This window comes from Bubalus kerabau, chromosome 4, assembly GCF_029407905.1.
Source record: "Bubalus kerabau isolate K-KA32 ecotype Philippines breed swamp buffalo chromosome 4, PCC_UOA_SB_1v2, whole genome shotgun sequence".
In the NCBI taxonomy this organism is placed as follows: domain Eukaryota; kingdom Metazoa; phylum Chordata; class Mammalia; order Artiodactyla; family Bovidae; genus Bubalus; species Bubalus kerabau.
This window is the reverse complement of record NC_073627.1, coordinates 133,358,096-133,366,997: the sequence shown is the minus strand read 5'-3', so window position 1 is coordinate 133,366,997 and position 8,902 is coordinate 133,358,096.

The window sequence follows — 8,902 nt, the reverse complement described above, 5'->3', positions numbered from 1 at the left end:
TCCAATTCACTCTCTATACTGGATTATTTCTCTGAATACTTCTAATGCTTCCTTCTACTCATCCCTCCTTCTTCCATCCCCCTCTCTCACAGACACACAAACACACAAACACAATCTACATTTATATGTTAGACAGATGAAGCCCATACAATTTAAATTAGGCTCACAGTTTAAGCTTTTCTCAAAAACAAAATACTTGATAGTGCTCAAATAATTCAAAGTCTGTTATTCTACGGAATAGAGTTCTATCTTTAAGTGTTAAATGTGTGTTGTGCTCAGTCGTGTATGACTCTTTGAGACCCCATGGACTATAGTCCACCAGGCTCCTCTATCCATGGGATTTTTCAGGCATAATTACTGGAGTGGGTTGCCATTCCCTTCTCCAGGGAATCTTTCCCATCCAGGGATTGAACCCAAGTCTCCTGGGTCTCCAGCATTGGCAGGGGGATTCTTTATCACTGAGCCACCTGGGAAGCCTCAAGTTGTTAAATGCCACAGCACAGTTTGTCTTTTATTACAATTATTAAAAAAAAGTATTGTGCACATTCATTCTATACTACAAAACATGTAAAGGAATTAAATTCCTATAAGAGCTTTAGAAGTAGCCAAACAGATCAAGCAGTGGATGAACAACTATGACATGGCAGTCTTCTAAAAATTCTATAGTAAATTCTAACTTTAAAAAAGATATAAAATGAGTACATTTGCATTGCATTGCTCAAGGTGCAAATAACATATAAACAAAAGTGGAGAAATGTTTACAATCTTATATAGAATACAAATGAAGCCTATTTTCACCAGAAATATTTGCCAAGACAGCCAAATCAATCTGCACTACTGTGCCTTTTAGAGAACTGCAAACTTTTAAGTATTAATAATAATTGCTAAAGGGAAGTGTGATGCTTGTAATGTGTGTTTGAAATGATTTTTCAGGTTAACAGACAGACATAAACTTAAAGCAATCAAGAGTTAAGAGAAATTTTTAAAAATATGAAACAGGTTTTGTAGTGGCCTTTATGGTTATACTGCGTGTGCAACAGAGTTGCAGAGATTTCCAGGAAGAATTCACTCACAGCAGCTCAACGTGGTAGGAAAGGAGACAGGTTGGCTCCAGTCCCTGGAGCAAGCAGTGGGCAGGTGGGTGTGGCGCCAAGACGCTCTCTTGATTGGCTGCCCTCGGAGCATCAGGTGCCTGTGTTCTCTTGCACAGGCTCGCATGATCTCCAAGTCCAGACTGTCTGTGCGTTAACAAAGTGCCTCGCCCAAACTTCAGCAAGGTTATCTGATCACTGATAGTGTGAGCCTTGACTTTTTCCCTGAGTGACGTTTCCTTTGTAACAGACATAAAAAGCTTCAGGTTAAAAGATACTAAGCTTTTTATAAACATTTAACAAACAAGTATAGGCGAGGACATTTGCCGTGTAAGCTTAAAACAATGTAAAACGTTAAATGGGCATACCTAAAGAAAAAATCAGAAAGCTTCAGAACTCTCACATGTAGGAAAGTTTTTTCTATCTACTTACCTATCTATATATCTATCATTTAAATTAAAGTCCTGTTATTTGCACACGCTGGGTACTTTTCATCCTTTTTTGCACTTAATCATTTCAAAATGCCTGAACTTAATGACATTCCTGTTGTATAGAGGAGGGAATATGAAACTCAAGAAAGATTAAATAACGGTAATCACAAAGTGTTTTGGGGTTTGTTTGTGTTTTTTTGTGATCCAAAGAAAGAATGAAAATGTATTTAATGTATTATATTTTAATGTTGCTCTAATTGCCAATTGCTCTGTGTTCTCTTGCACAGGCTCACATGATCTCCAAGTCCAGACTGTCTGTGCCTTAACAAAGTGCCTTGCCCAAACCTTGCCCAAACCAAAAAAAGCTGGGAAGCAGATATTTTTTCTACATTCCTGGTTCATTGCAGCTTTTATTTTGTGGCTCTTTTGCTAAATTAATTTGATGAAATGTCTAAGTGGACTCTAAAAGTGCATCTATATTGAAGTGAACCTGGTCTCTATCACCAAAATTATATTTAACCTAGAAAAAAACATGGGTAATACAAATAAAATTTATAAATTCATAATTTTAAATATTAAAAAAAAATTTACTGAAGGAGGAAATGGCAACCCATTCCAGTATTCTTGCTGGGAAAATTTCCCATGGACAGAGAAGCCTGACGGGCTACGATCCATAGGGTCACAGAGTCACCGCACAACTGAACAACTAAGCAGGCATGCACGCCTAACGGATAGAGTATGACGCTAGCCACAACTTAAAATAAGGAACCAAAAGAAGTCAGCAAAGGCAAGAGGAAAGGAACATTTTGAGACACTGAAAGGCAACCCAGAAAAAATATTTAGATCTATTGACTTTAATAAAAACAAAAACAAGATGTTACTAAATATTGCTATAAAAGACTTTCCCATTGCTACCCAACTGTATCCTAGGATTGAACTGTAAAGAGGGGGAAACCCAAGCTGTATCTAAACAGAGATGATAATATGACAATAAGGATGAGGATGAGAATGAAGCCAAAGTTATAGCTCTGGAATCTAGGGCCTGAGATTGGAGCAATTGATAAGTGAAGATACTGGTCTTATACATCTCTTCTTTTATTCATTGCCTAACAAAACTACTCAAGTAGCTACCTATCCAAGGGAGGATTAATCTCAGACAGACAGAATTAGTTCTTGATTGGTAAAGCTGGGAGTTATCCTCTCAAAAAGTTAAATAAAGTACAAATAAATGTTATATTTTGCCAATTTGCTACTATCTCCTTCCTCCATCAGAATCAAGTAAAGGGAGCAGGGTTACTTTCTTTGCTTTGGGGGCAAAGGAATTGTGGGGTGTAGGGGAAATTGCTTTAAATGGTAAAAGTACAGTGTTAAATAAATCAGACCCATTTTAAAGATTTTCGTTTCATTGGGTTGGAGATATTCATCTCTTCCCCTCTTCCAGACACTTAAGAAAACAAAAAATGAAGAGAAAGAAAAAAAAAAAAAATCATGTGCTAATATCAACATTAAAGTATTTGTTTAAATACAGTTAGATTTTTTTTTAATTTTAAGATTTTTTTTTAATTTTAAGATTTTTTTAAAAAGAGAATAATTGAAAAAAAAAAAAAAAAGAGAGAATGCATTGCAATGGCATCTGTAATGGCATAAACCCCAAAAAGGCTTTGGGGTTTCCCATGTGGCACTAGTGGTAAAGAATCCACCTACCAACGCAGGAGACACAAGAAACTCGAGTTCAATCCCTGGATCGGGAAGAAATGGCAACCTACTCCAGCATTCATGCCTGGAAAATTCCATGGACAGAGAAGCTTGTCAGGCTATAGTCCATGGGCTGCAAAGAGTCAGACATGACTGAGTGACTGAGCACACACATACATACACACACAAAGAATAAGGCTTTACAGTGAGGGGTTGCATCAGAACCTACCAGAGATACAGATTCTGCCACAGAGGAACTGCAACAGGTGGAGGGAGAGAAGGATTTAGGCCTTTCCTAGAGGACAGCTCATAAAAACAAAAAAGAATGTCACAAACATAATCCATGGATTTATAATCCCTATTTGTTTAAAAGCAGTTTTTAATTTCCATTTTCAAAGAAAAAGAAAAGCAAAGTTAAAAACCTCAGTCCATGTAGGAAATCAAAGGAGAGCATAAAAGTTTTCTGTGGAGGGCTTCACATTCTGCGATACTTTCAGACAAAGCATCAAAGGCCTAGAATGAACATGAGCTGAGCCTTACTCACCAAAGACATATTTGAAGTGCCCCCTGCTGACGTCCTCGTGATACTGCTGCTGCTGCTGCTAAGTCGCTTCAGTCGTGTCCAACTCTGTGCGACCCCATAGAAGGCAGCCCACCAGGCTCCCCGGCCTCTGGGATTCTCCAGGCAAGAACGCTGGAGTGGGTTGCCATTTCCTTCTCCAATGCATGAAAGTGAAAAGTTAAAGTGAAGTTGCTCAGTCGTGTCCAACTCTTAGCGACCCCATGGACTGTAGCCTACCAGGCTCCTCCATCCATGGGATTTTCCAGGCAAGAGTACTGGAGTGGGGTGCCATTGCCTTCTCCGTGTAAAGTATCAAAAAATTATTTTAAGGGACTTGATACAGAATTGACTTATCTTCAGGCTCTTGTATTGTTATTTGGGGTTTCTTGTTTCTTTTGTTAAATTATACACAAGGTGAAGGAACTTTTTTGCTCTTTTCACCTCTGTGGTACTTCCCACAGCAGCAAACTGTGCTGGGAAATTAGGACGTTCTTCATCAATCGTTGATGGATGAATTAACATTGAGTAAAAGATTATCTTTTTGGCATTTTATAGGGTTCATGAGTTTCTCACAATAAGTAAGCTGGGGTGGTTTGCCATTCCCTCCTCCAGTGGATCACGTTTTGTCAGAACTCTCTGTTGTGACCCATCGTCTTGGGTAACCCTACATAACATGGCTCATAGCTTCATTGAGTTACTCAAGCCCCTTGGAAACGACAAGGCAGTGATCCTTGGAGGGGGATCTGATGCAAACTGATGCTGGGAAAGATTGAGGGCAGAAGGAGAAGAGAGCAGTCAGAGGATCAGATGTCTGGACAGCATCACAGATGCAATGAACATAAACTTCGGCAAACTCCGGGAGATGGTGAGGGAAAGGGAGGCCTGGTGTGCTGCAGTCCATGGGGTTGCAAAGAGTTGGACATGACTGGGAGACTGAACAACAACAAAAGATTATCTAGTGCAAAATGGGAGAAAGCAGGATTTCTTTTTTGTGTAAAGCAATATTTTATTTAGTAATTTCTCTTTACAACTGAAACTCTGGGAATTTAAAATTAACATCCTTGCCTGTGAGCTTCTTACAGACACCAGAAAAGTCTTTCTGTAATCGCAGACTTCCAGTCCTCTAGTCTCTCTCCAGAAGCTAATAGTTTCCTTTCATGTGTATATTTCTAGAAATATACATTGCCTGCATACATGTGTTTCTAAAAGTGTGCTTGTGCTTATTTATCCATACATGCACAACTTTGTTTGTTGTTGTTTTTGCAGAAATGAGCTTGTGCAGAAGGGTTCTCCCCTTTTTCTTTCTTTTTATGGCTAAGTTGTACCATCATTTATTAAACCTTGGAGACTCAGACAGTAAAGAATCCATCTGTAATGCAGGAGACCCAGGTTGGATCCTTGGATAAAGAAGATTCCCTAGAGAAGAGAATGGCTACCCACTCCAGTGTTCTTGCCTGGAGAATCCCAGGGACAGGGAGCCCGGTGGGCTACCATCTGTGGGGTCGCACAGAGTCAGACACAACTGAAGCGACTTAGCAGCAGCAGCAGCAGCAGCAGCAGCAACAGTATTTAAACTTTTTTTACTTGCAAAGTTCCTCCAACTCCCAATTGACTTTCCATCATTAAAACTTTCTTCACTTTTTTTTTTTTTTAAGATTATTGAGTTTCTTTGTCCTCTTGATAAGAGCCCATATTTATATTTACCAGATTCAGAAGGTGAGGAACTAAATGAATCTTCTAAAAACATTTATTGGGGTAAATCTAATATTACTATCTGTATCTCCTGCCTGAAAGTCTAGAACTCTTTTTATTAAGACCGTGTTCCCAGTGGAAGAGCCTAGGATTCAGAGTAGCAAATTTTTTTTTACCCCTTTGATCTTTGATTTTTCTATGATAAGATGCCAAAATATTTAGATAAAAAATGAAAAAAAATGCAGTCACCAACATATTTTACCTACATATTTTTATGCATATAAATTTATCAAACATTCTATATGGTTTGATAGATATGAATATTCAGCAAAACATAAATTGTAAGTAAAATGTAAATTTTCAGCTTATTGTCATAAACACTGACTGCATCACAAGCCCTCAATAAACATTTGATAATAATATTTTTCTGTGCAATATTTGAATATGAATTAAAGAAAAACGTTAAAATTTGCCTATATGTAGATTTACTCTGAATCTGGGCTTCCTTGGTGGCTCAGCAGTAAAGAATCTACTTGCAATGCAGGAGAAACAGATGATGAGGGTTTGATCCCTGAGTTGGGAAGATCCGCTGGAGGAAGGCATAGTAACCCATTCCAGTATTCCTGCCTGGAGAATCCCATGGACAGAGGAGCCTGGCAGGCTCCAATCCATAGGGTCACAAAGAATTGGATCTAACTGAAGAGACTGAGAATGCACACACTCTGAAACTGGATGTGGTTTGTGAGAACTTGACCTCACCAGAGGTCAAGAATGGAAGTTTTCTTTTTCTTCTTATTTGCTATTATTTTGTTAAGGAAGTTGAGATACAGTAAACTAGTACTATTCCATGCTGTTGTGAGGGTGAAGTGCAAGTCCTTGTTTTCGAGTTTATAATGTGGGCTGGGGGTTAGCGATTTACCTAATAACCACTCTGAGCTTCTCAGATTCTTCATTTGTAAAAATGAGAAAATAGTATCTGCCCTGGCTTCTTCCTAGGGAATTTTTAAATCAAATGAGTTCAGTTTTTAAAGGACTTAGTGAAATGAAGGATGTTTTACACATGTTGAGGTTTAAGGATTATTCATAGCTTCTTGACATTGTTTCCTTCTAAGGTATGACACAAGAGCATTTTGAAATGTTATATTGCTCCCCAGAAGTAGACCTTCAAAGTTGGTAATTAAAAATCATAACAAGAAAGAAGTTTCACTTCATGCTTACTCAACTTGATGGTGTTTCTGAAACTGTGCTGACATCTAAGTAGAAAGTGAATTTACACTCAGCATTGTTCTGGCTCAGTTTGTACTATCGCAACAAGTAGGAACTTTTCCTAATGCTTACAATTTTACCCTTCATAAGTCAAAGTTCTAAGAAATTCACCAGGAAATGTCTTTGGAACCCAGAACCCAAGGCCACTTCTCCATTATGGAAATTTACTGGTAAAAATGTGGGAGACAATGCATCATATGTGTTCAATGTCTACCACTCCGATGTACCTGAGTGGAGTGATTTGTGTGCTTGTGAATTTCCTGCATCTGAAGTTTTATAAGAGAGCTGTCTCTCGTGCTCTGTTACTGTGGTGTCATCTTAGAAGAGTCAAGAGGCAAACCCAATTGATGCCTTAGCTCCTAATTATATTTTAAGGTGCTCTGAAGACATCTGCATGGATATTTGAGAATGTGAAGACTTTGGAAGGATGTGGCAGCTAGTTGGTGACCACTGACCTTTGTTTCTTCACTCTCTTGGCAGCTCAGCTTCCAATGCCCAGTGGTCTGGATCTAGGTGAGAGGTGGCATTTTCCCTGGACTGAAACATACACCAGGATTCTGTAGACATAAAGGCTGTGACTGAACATGTGCCAAAGTTTCTTCTCCTTCCTCTTTTGCTTTCTCTTACAAACTAACTAGTGAATACAAATATTCCAAACCCTAAATTCCTGGAATCTCAATTGTCAACAAAGAGATCATAGCTGTGAGGTTTTTGTAGAGAATGGGACTATACACTCTATTCCCAAATCTAATATTTTATTTCTCAGTCTCATAGATTCTTTTTGGGTACTTGTTTTCTTCTAAAACAGAAAATCTCATCATCTTAAACAAGAGAAAAACCATGATCGGAGAGAAAGAATTAATTTTTTCTATTTTAATGTCTTTATTATAAATATGGCTTTATTTTTTAAGAAGTGAAGAATAAATGTAAAAGATGAAAATAATGTTTCTTGTTTTGTTTCTGTAAACAGGAGTTTGCACTGAACGTAAATTTGTAGATTTGTTGAGAGAGGCAGTAAGAATCTTTGGTTATTGTTTTGGATTTTGGTTTTGGTTTTCTGTTCTTTGAGTTTGTTGGAGAGCTCTCATATTTGGTGGCTATTTTTATGATACCTTTGGAATCATTCTGTGTTTGAAATGTTTCCTTGTAAAAATGTTTGCCCTTGTAGATTTAGTCAAATAGGATTTGTTTTCTTAAATGATCAAAATTTGGGTTGATTTTTTTAATGGTTGAAATGTTTAATCTATGGCTATGTGGTGACATAAAATAGGGGACTGAATACATGATCTTGTCATCATTTGCTACATCTCAGTGAAGATTAGCCCATGCTTTGCAAAGACATGCTATAGAAAGATGCAAAAAAATACCTCCTTTTGTATAATATATTTGAGTGCCTAGTTATCATTGGAAAAGACCCTGATGCTGGGAAAGAATGAAGGCATGAGAAGGGGATGACAGAGGATTAGATGACATCACCAACTCAATGGACATGAGTTTGAACAAGTTCCGGGAGTTGGTGATAGACAGGAAAGCCTGATGTGCTGCAGTTCACAGGTATGCAAAGAGTTGGACATGACTGAGCAACTGAACTGAACTAACAGTAAGCAGAGATATTATTTTTTGTGGCTTTGGTTTGGTAGCACAGTTGGGAGTTAAAAGAATTCTGTAGTAGTGTAGCAGCTATGGTTTCTAGAGTTTGCCTTTATTCCATCAAGAATATATAGAAGCTGGGGCTTCTCTGGTGGTCCAGTGGCTAAGATTTAGTGCTCCCAATGTAGGGGGCTCAGAATCAGTCTGTGGTCAGAGAAATAGATTTTGCATGCTGCAACTAAGAGTTCTCATGTCCCAAAGAAAAATCCCACCTCCTGCACCTAGGACCCAGAGCAGCCAAATAAATTATTTTTTAAGAAAAAGTATATAGAAGTTTTTCAGACAGGTTGTTTATATGATAAAGAAAATCTGAATATTTGCAAACCTACAAACAGCTTGGTAATTCTTTTTCAAGTTTTCAGTGTAGACATGCATTGCTGTATGTGAATCCAGTATCAGAACTCTACTGTATGATGGTAATTCATGGCATAACACAGACATGTCACCATACATGTTTAATTTTATATGACTTCAAACCTAGACATTATATTTTATTTATACAGTTTGCCACTATT